Below are 11020 nucleotides of genomic sequence, written 5' to 3'. Positions count from 1 at the left end.
ATGTGCTTGCATTGTTTTTGATTACCATGAGTTTAATGACCATGTGAGTAATTGATCATTAGATGTCATGTACATGTAGTCTTAACTCTTTGGGTCAACAACAGTCGGCTTCACACAAACAGCCTAGTGTATACATGTATAACGCACTGCACTGTCCTCCCTCAAAAAGTGTGGTCTTTACTCAGAAGCAATAAGCTGTATGGCTCTTTGCCAATTATACTGAATCTCCTCCTGCAACCCTGGGTTGTGCCAGGTTGAAGGACTGTTTCTGATAACATACCCACTTATCTTGCTTGAAAGTCTGCTACAGACTGAAACATTGTTTATCATGCTCTTGAGTAACATACTGTATTAACAAGACTGAGCATTAAGTTTGAAGGCATGCAGGTACATTAAATAGATATACACGTAGGCCCATTGCCACTTTTTGTTTTTCATCATTCAAACAAAACTAGTCATAGCAAAATCAAATATCTGTAGATACAATCTTCATAATTTTATAATGCTAGCCACTGTTTTGCTGCATAAAACTAGGACAAACATTTCCCCTCATCATCCCAGTTAGAGTAACATGGTAGCATGTCTGGTGCTATGTGGTGTGATGGTGATAATGGTGATGATGCTGATGTTGATGATGATGATGATGATGATGATGATGATGATGATGATGATGATGATGATGGTGATTTGCATCAAAATCATTATGAAATCAAAGCTAATGCATCGCAGCCAATTGGCCAAACTTGGTATTGGTTTACAGCTCCAATTTTACATAAGAATAATTCTTGTAGTTCATAAGCAAAGGGACATGGACATACACATACTGTATATCACTACATCCCCCCCCCCCCTCTATCTACACATACACATACACACACACATACACACACATTTATATATATATATATATATATATATATATATATATATACTGTATATACATATGCACATGGACTATATTATCAAACAGGTTACTCAGTTGACGAGAGCCTCGCAACCACACTCCTATCAGGTACCATATTCGAGAACTGAAACGCATCGCCATTCGTTCTTCCCAAGAACTGTAAGGAACTGTAATTCCCTGTCGTCAGAAATTGTTTCAGTGCCATCTGTGGGATCATTTTGAAACTGTGTAATGGTTGATCACAGTGGCTGGGTTATTTTTCGTCAAATTTTCTATGTGCTTGTAAATATCTGTAAATAAATTGAATTATAATGTAAATAGCAAGAAACAGCAAGAATATTCAGTCTTGAAGGAGGCAGACTTAATCAGAAGAAGAAGAAGAAGAAGAATATATATATATATATATATATATATATATATATATATATATATATATATATATACATACACGTATGGGTGTGTTTGTGTGTGTGCACGCGTGCGTGTGTAAGGTATGCATACATTAACAGCCTAAACGAACTTAGGTGGTAACAGAAATAAAAAAAAATGAGCACAATATTGTGTGCAACATATGTAATATCATAAGAGATATTATATGTTTAATTATGCGTTGGAATACGTCCGTCAATTCCTTGCCTTTGTCCTTTATACCTCTCTGTGTTGCATACACCTGTAGGGGTGTCTGAAAAAACTCACCTCCTCTTAGTGCCATTAAGGTTCCAAATAATTACTTTCAACCTCATTGCTCTATCGACATTTCCAAACCTCATCAAAAGTTAAGGTAGTTAAAACGATTTTCTCGGCGTGATCATAACCCGGGATCATGACTGGCATGGCATACAACGAGGGCTTATATTGTTGTAGTTCAGAGTCTGACACGATCGTTTATGTACCCATGACAACACAATAATGATGAAACCAAGCCCGACCAGACGCTGTTAGTATTCTGTGCGAATCCGCGCTACTTACAGCGACTGGGCTGTGTATGGTTAGATGAAACCGCGAAGTTTGGACTGTGTCTCATAGCGTTGCCCAGCGAATACATGGTGATGACCTTGTGAAATGAGTAATTCTTCAACATCAACGTTTCACCTTAATCAATCATTAACTTCTGCAAAAACCAACTGAGCCTTAGCTGCATTGACCATACGCAGGGTGCCAACCATGTGTGACGCTGCAGGTAGTTTCTTCAGGGACGCGCAAAAGAAAAAGAAAAAAAAAGAGGGAGGGGGACATATTTCCGAAGGCTTAACCGTTGAAGCCTGTTGTTATCAATACCAAGCAACAAATTATGTATGCGACCGTACTTTATTGTTATGGACATGCTGTACATACAGTAGCTCTCTCCCTCTCTTCCTTCTTTTTTTCCTTCTTCTTCATAATTATCTTCTTCTTCTTCTTCCCCTGCTCGTTTGAGAAGAGCAAAATATATTTTTTTTCCTATTTCACCCCTATTTTGCCAAATCATCACTATTTTTTCTTTATTTTGCCAAATAAATAGATAAAGAATAGTCTATTTTCAGGCTATTTCCCCATATATAGAAAATAGATAGACTACCTTTTTGCTATTTTCTGACATTAAATCCTTATACTCAAATATTTCTATCAAATATGTTTTTTCATATTATTATTTGCACTGTACTATTTTTTATCTATATTTTCAAAACATTAAAAACTGCGGCTTCTTCTTCTTCTTCTTTAATTCGTCTTCGTCAGGTTTCTATTTCAAACCCCACACACACATCTTGAAAAAAATACTTTGCGACTTTCTACTATTCATTTTTGTCCTTTTGGTAGATTTTTAAATTAAGTTTGTCATTAGTTTTATTGGGTTGACAACTTTGTCTTATGTGATTATTTTCCTTGCAAATGCACTGAAATAAAAATCTTAACTTGAACACTTCCCGAGAGAAAATTTCCTATCGAATGATGTTCATTACTTTTGATGTAATATTATATATATATATATATATATATATATGTGTGTGTGTGTGTGTGTGTGTGTGTGTGCGTATGTGTGTGTGTGTGTGTGTGTGTGTGTGTGTGTGTGTGTGTGTGTGTGTGTGTGTGTGTGTGTGTGTGTGTGTGTGTGTGTGTGTGTGTGTGTGTGTGTGTGTGTGTGTGTGTTGGGTATATATCCGTCGGGAATGTATAGTTTGTTGAGGATCGAAAAGTGCTCAATGCTGTAAAGTATAGCATATATTAGGCATACCTAGGCTATGTTTCGGTGCCTTGTCTGCTACCGGCGGTTTCACGCTGTCGCGATCTTCAGGCAGACCAGGGAGGTGAGACACCTCTCACCTCCCTGGGCAGACTGACAAAGTGGTGTGTTTCTGTGCTTATGTGGCGCGGTGGATCGGTTTGACGCATGGATTGTTTTTCTGTTCCGGTGTCTGCATTTGGATATAAGTTCGGACCTTTCATTGAGTGCATTTTTGTTTCGGATGACAATGGCCTTCTCATCGAGGCAGAGGTTGCACAGGTCACTCCTTCTTAGAGTTAAGTTTGACTTTTTTTTGGATGTCCCATGTTAGTGTGAAGTTTGCGCTTTTGTCTTTCAGGCTCCGGATGTATTTTGAGGGTTGGGTTTCATTTTTGTATTTCTCGTTCTTGATGGATTTAACATGGTTCCTATATCAGCCTTTGAAAGTGCCCCGCCAGTCCGTAATAGCACTTTTCCTCGTTGTCATGAGGTGGTTGCCTTATACAGAGCCGTTTCCATGCATCTTCCTCTCAACGGGCATTGGTCTTTTTTGGCGGCAGTTGCATTTGGGTTTGGGTTCGGTGTGACGTGACTTGGATTGTCTGATAACTCTTTGGATGTGGGATTTTATGACTGCATCCATGTTTTTCATGCAGCTATAGCTCACTTTTACCGTATTCTTATTGAATATTGGGTTCAGCTTGTGCCCTTTGGGAAGGTGTTTGTTTGTGAGCTTCAGAAATCTACCCCCCACATTTGTCTTAGTCGCTGCATTGTAAGGCGGGCTAAAACCATGTGATATTTCTGCTCCTGTTTTTCCTTTTTCTTCTCTTTCCCTCTTCACTCGGTTTGGAGTACTTAATGTTCTTCTCGTAACCGCTTTTTTCAGGGCTTCGTCTTACAGTGGCGCTGCGTTGTGGAATATGTCTTCGTTTGAAGACAATGCCGATATGGACTTTTCAACTATTTGTGTTGGTGTGGAGGGCGGGTGGTTGGAGTCCCTATTGACGTAGAGAGGGTGTCGTTTGGTTTCCTGTACGGTTGGAAGGTGCCAGTGTCTAGAGGCCTCACGCTCCTTTTCCGGGCTCCCATAGAAACCTGTGTTAAATGCAGCATATTCCATAAATCATAAAAAATCAATCGAATCATAGAATTTTTTTAAATTGAAGCAGATGAAGGGAAATTTTCTCTGCTTTCAAGCAAACAACATATTTTGGGATGTTGTCCAGCTCTAAAAAAAAAGTTAAGAGCCTCCATACGAGACTAGTCATCCAGTCACTCTCAAAAACAATAAAAATAGCAAATTACCTCATATATCAATAAAAATTCATTAAAAATACAAAAATCCTGATTCATCCACCTTCTTCATAGCATACAGAAGCTCCTGTCCTCAAGCAATGTCAAACACTACTAAATGTGGCAATTTTCTACTTGACTGATTTTTAATGATTTTTGGGTAAAAAATAACATTACCTCATCTTTGTACTGCCTTCCCTGTAGGCAATGCGCGAGTTGAATTAGGAACCTGAGGCCTAGATTGAGGGTGACATCTAGGTAGTCAACTACCTTAAGGTTGGTTTGGACAGTGATGCGTAGACCGAGCTCATCAAAAACTTTAATGAGGTCTTTTCGCGCCCTATCGTCTCTACTCCCAAAGGCTCTCCTGAGCACTACTAGCCCATCGTCTCGGTATAATCCTACGCTGTATGTGTTCATTTTTTTTTTAAGTGAGAGTGCATAATAATCCAACTAGTTCGCATATTTCGTCTCCGTCAAAAGCCCCCATAGAAACATCGAACTGTTTTCGTCCCTTTTGTTTTCCCCATGCTTTTTTGTTGTTGTCAAACAGGAGTGTCCTCCTCGCGTGCATTATGGTTTTTATCACATCCTCTTCTATGGTGGTGAATTTCTTGGCCCAGTTCAGACAGGTGGATAACAGCTCGATTGAGATGGAGGGGTAGAAGTCCTCTATGTCAAATACAATGAAAGTCAGAGACTCTTTGTCCGGGAGTTTGTTGAACCAATCGAGTACATCGGCTGTGTTGGTCCACTGGTTTGGGTTGATTTTGTCTCTTATTTTGGACCAACACAGCCGATGTGCTCGATTGATGCACTCGTGCATTTTCTTTATTGAAGGTGATATCCTGATCGTCAAACGCCATAATTTCCCGCCATAATTATCTTTGTTTGCGCCAATCATTTTTATTCTCTTTTATGTTTTGCTTCAGTATGACTTCATAACAGAAAACATTACTCTTTTTGGCTTAATTAATTTTTTGGCTTAATTAATGTGTGTGTACTTTTTCTTTAATTTTCTCGCGACTTGTTTCCTTTCTCATACGCGAGTAGGTCACCTTTCTTATTTCACTTTTTCTGTGAGTTGCTGTATGTTTCTGGTTTTGTTTTTTGTGTTATTCTTTATCGTGAAAAAAAAAAAACACTTTCATTTCTCCTCTCCATTCAGTGATTTTAAGAATGATTTAAATGCTATTCAGCATAAAGTTGTACACATCGATTACCCAATACCGTCATTCCTGCAGACTTCTCGCATTTTTTTCCATAATGGTTTCAGGACTATTGCTCTATCGGAACGTCATATCTCGTGCATAATGATTTTGATAAGTGGGCATGTACTTTGATATTAAACACGACACTCGAATTTCCACCAATCACATTCCTTTTCTCTGCCAGTATTATTTTGTGGGTGGGGTTGAGGGGGTGGAGCGATGACTTTAGCAGTGTTTTAAATATCTCCTGTATATTTTTTTATTTTCTATTTACTTTATCAATACTGTTGGAGGGTCTGAGAATGGGGCATCTATTGTACCACGGGTTAGCCATTAAATCACAAAGGTCGGTCCAGTAATGGCCAGTTTCGTTCACTATAATACCTCAGTTCGGTAACTACTACATCACACTTCACCATGGCTACCCGGCAATACACAAGAGACACGATATAAGACCGCAGGGAGTAGATTCTCGCACCATTTTCCAAAGTTCTCCACTCATCGCACCTCGTTTCGTTACTCACCTGTGATCACATCCATAGCCCACATCCTCAATTTCATCAACCACTCAAGGACCTTAACTATACCCGGATCAATACATTCGATTTGTACAAAGCAGTGAGGTAAGCTTTATAATCCCTTTTTATTTTCCTTTTTCATCAATGAGTATTAAGTCAAAGTGGAAACAATGGCTTCCACGTGCTTTACTGCCTTTTTCATTCACTGTTACTCTCCCTCTTTCTATCTCGCTTTCTCAATCTTTCTCTCTCTCCTAATCTGACAATTTTCTAAGAGTTTATACGATTCGTTGACGTATCAGTTTGTCATCAAATAATTAAACACAGACCTTTCACAAAAGAAAAGCGATATGAAGAAAATCGCATGAGTTAAGCAGGTGAAAATGTGTTGCTTAGTCTGAATTATAGCATAATTCTTCAACCTAAAATGATTGACCGTCCACTGACTGTTACTTATCAAAAAAGAACTTGATATTTGGATTTTTCATAAATGTGTATAACGAAATCAATTTACACCTACGAAATGATATAGAATATGTTACTCATATGCCCTGTCTCGTATATATCACTTCATTTTCGCGTACAATTTGAAAATAAAATACTAAATTGTTTCTGTGAAGCTCAGGCAGAAATGCGTCTCTAGAGATTTCATTTACTGAGATGCAGTATAAACTTATCTGTGCTCTAACGGCCTCTTTTAAAGATAAATGATTTTTCTTTTCTCCAACTTAATACTCTATTTACAATAATTATGACAGCTTCAATGAAACATTTCGCTCCCTATTGTAGAGAAAATGAAATTTTGCCTGTTACTGCACTTTGACAAGTCTGCTTTCTCAAAACTCTGTTGACTACTAAGGCACAAAGTAATGGGAAAAAATATGGCTGATGTCTGTATAAGGAGGACAATACATGTATTTGTTATCTTCAACAACAACAACTAAACACTACTGCGAAAATGTGTAGTAGGCTGATGTTATGATCAATCCGACTATATTTCCTCAAACAACCTTATGACAATGTTTTCACTATCTGTATACATACTCACGCCATTTCAATACGTGGAATACAATTTTGCGTGGACCAGTTCTTGCTATGTCTGACAGGCCTTCAGGTTAGTGATCACAATGCATGTATAAAACAAGTCCGAACAATGAAAATAAGCCAGTTCATTCTGGTCAAACGTGCGGCTTAAGTTTTTAACGTCGTTTGGAGGTTTTCAATCCGTATTATTCCATGATTACTGACGTCTTGTCTAGATATGTATAAAGATGGACATTTTTTGCAGCATCGGTTGAATAGTTGTGTCTTGCAGACACAAAGACTCACTTCAAGTCATGTTATAGAAGTACATTATATATATTTAAAAGATGGATGAGCTTTGATTAAGTAAGTGGAGGACAGGATAGAAATCAAGATTTTATCAGATATTTGGTTGCAATGACAGTTGGTAGTGAGAAGTAACAGTATATTCCTCGTAAATAATCAAATAAACCAGTCCTTTCTGTCAAATATTATATTATTTTTCCCTCGGCCACTTTATCTGTATATTGTACTTTTGTGTACTTACATTACACAAAAGTTTTATAAGAATTACCAATGGGTAAATTCGACTCCGGAAAACTTTGTAGTCATCTTCAACGAAATCCCGTCGTCTTTTAATCATACACGTTTTTAAGTTGTAACTGCATTATTGCAAAATTGAAATGCATTAAGTGGAAACGGTTACTCATACTATATGGTCATCCTTTCATGGCATAAGTCTAAATCAAATTAGCAAACTTATACTGTTATTTATCTACGGACATGAATCATTTATTGGTTGTATATCTATAGAGGAGGTATTGTTGTCAAAACATCTGGGCCCCATTTCATAAAAGATGTTAGGATGACAACTCTTGCTGGAATGACCACTTTCCACAGCAAACAGCCAATCAGGAAGCTGTATTCTTGTCGTTACCATGACAATAGTCATTCCAGCAGAGAGTTGTCATCAAATAAACTCTTTATGAAATGGGGCCCTGGTTAGAACGTAATGGCATGCTGTTCGTAAAAAGTATTCACCAGTGTGTCAGAAAAGACAAAGACAATGGTATCTTAATATTGTCGGGATTGGAATGTTTCTGAATAGCTGAAATCTCACTGAAAGGATGATTCTTGTGCAGTCATAAATTTGTCAGACCAGAACCCATATACTATCATATAGTCCCTCACAAGTGATAGGAATAAGACACAGTAAATGAGTACTAGTATAAGACGACTTGATTAGCCTATAAAGTGAAAATCATTGTTTGTAAAAAGATTTTGTCCGTCTCATTAGAAAATAAGACCTTTATCGAAACGCCCACATCTTTTTTATCATGATTATTTTGTTGGTCTTCTTGTTTCATACAGACTGAGCTTGGATATCAAAGGACATGGCATCCCGATCACATGTTTGCCGGTGGTTGCTGATAACAATCATAGCTTTTCTGTCGGTGATCCCCACAGCAACGGCACAAACTGGCACAATGTCATCAGTTGTTACGATGACACTTGGCACAACATCCCACGATACATCTATATTCACGAATCCTTCTACAATTACTGGAATGACAACAGAAACACCTACAATAGCGACATCGTCTTCGTCTGAAACAGCCGAGACCACTGCTCCTACAGAACCACCTTACACTGGGACGGGGACACCGCCGGGTGACGAGGGAACCCAGACGACCGCTACCTCGTATAATGGGGCAATGACGACAGAACCGGAAGACATATCTCCAGGATCATCAAGTTCTCAGCTGACGACGTTGGAAATGGTCACTGAGGATGCTGGTAATAATTCAACCTCTGGTGATGTAGGGAGTACAGCAACCAGAGAGAAAATGCGAACGGAGGGTGTGTCAACCACGTCGGGGGAATGCGAGGGCTGCACGGACGAGCCTGAAGAGCCGGGACTGTCTCCAGGCGAAATAGCGGGAATCGTCATCGGGTCCGTTGCGGGGGTGGCTATCATCGGTGGCGGTATTGGCTACGCCATCCATCACGTCAAGACCCCAACCAAAGTCACTCCTACCACGGACATTGAAATCCAAGACATGTCCGACTCCCCGGAAGCCAACTCGGACCAAGCGAAGCTCACAAACGCTAGTGATACACATAGAGATGGAGATGATTAATGTACTTTTCACGACAGCGAAAACATAAAGACTACGAGCAATACCATTATGTTCTTGGATGATGCGATCATGATTATGTGGAGTCTCCTTTAGCTTGTAGATCGTTTACTGCGAGGTTGAAGATTTTGGTGAAGAGGCCGTAATCAGATGACCCTGCGGAATAAGAAAACCTGATGAAGGGGTGAAGGGCGAAAATGTCGAGTCCACCAAGACAAGCTTCAGTGATTCTGAGAGTTTGCAACTACAACGAGCTGGACTTCTCCTTGGAACCACCAGTGTTTCTGAGACCTGATGTTTGTTAGGAAAGATATAGTGTGCCTTGAGGTGGGATTGGTTTTACCATCAGAAGAACGCATTTCTCGTTACACGAAACAGAGCATTTGCACAACCTTCTGAAGCGACCCCAGTTTCATAGACGTAATTCCCCCCCCCCCAAAAAAAAAGAAGAAGAAATGTTTAACTTCAGTAGAAGCTCTTCTCATCTTTCCATTTAAGGCTCGATGAGATGATAAAAATGAAATATTTGAAAACCTGTAAAATGGAACACCAATTTCATCGTGTTTCTCTTTCTCGATTCTTTTATCCATACGATCATTAAATAAGGTACAGTTTACTGTAACTTTTGGGACAATATTGAGAAGTGGTTTTGCATGTTGAACTGGTACGATTTAGCGAAATACTTTCCTCTTTTTATTCGGACATTGATTTATTGTTCAAACATTTCTTATATCATTATTTTGCACTCCGAAATAAGAAAGAAAAATTGTTCATCAAAAGACCTAATTCATTTGAAGGAAAAAATGGAATTAAAGTGTAAATGTTTGAAGGAAATTAGACAAATTCTCAAGAAGGCCGGGCAGATTTAAAGTCTCACATCAAGTCGCTTGTTGCATGCCTTCGATTATGTGCTTTTTTCCCTACAGAAAACATAGGTCTATTTTGAAGGTTGTGATGAATAATTTGAATATATGACATCAGCATTGCAAACATTGTTCAAATTATCATAGTGTAATGTGCACTGCTTTCAACGGCTGTTAACTGAAGGTAATAACAATGTATTCAATTTAAGTTTTCTCGAGAAACCATTTCAAGACTGTTAGGCAAACGAGAATGTTTAAGACATTACTCCAGTATCAGAGCTATGATAACATACATTCATTACCCTGTGCAGCTGTTTACACAGTACATAATATGATATACGTGTATATGAGACAAGATTTGATAAGTTGCGTCGTTATTTCATATTAGTTCCTTGGTTGTTGATCCTTCTTCTTACCACGAGCGAATTCAACCAACATCCATGATGAAATCATGGGCGTCACCAGGGGGGGTGCGTTGGGTGCGAACGCACCCCCCTTCAGACCCTAAAAAAAAAAAAAAAAAAAATTAAAATTAGTCTGCGAGCGACCTCAACGCCGGACCCTAAATGATTATTAATTTCTATTTTTTTTCTTTTTTTTTGCATCGGGGACAAAAAAAAAAAGAAAAGAAAAAAAATCGTGGGCAAAAACAATTCGCACCCCTGGTTCTGGCAGCACTGATTTTATACATATCTACTAGTACAAGTTGGTGTATTCTATACAGTGTTTACTATTTAGATAGATTTTGGACATCCTTCCCATGCTTGGTCACTTCGACGCCACCTCGCTGGTCATACCTCCCCCAGTCATGAACATAAACCGACACCCTTGACTACCAGTGGTGGATCCAGGGGGAAGGGCGCA

Source organism: Diadema antillarum, unplaced genomic scaffold, assembly GCF_040938485.1.
Source record: "Diadema antillarum isolate AM-2024a unplaced genomic scaffold, OU_Dant_1.0 seq00000460_RagTag, whole genome shotgun sequence".
In the NCBI taxonomy this organism is placed as follows: Eukaryota; Metazoa; Echinodermata; class Echinoidea; order Diadematoida; family Diadematidae; genus Diadema; species Diadema antillarum.
This window is presented reverse-complemented; position numbering follows the sequence as displayed.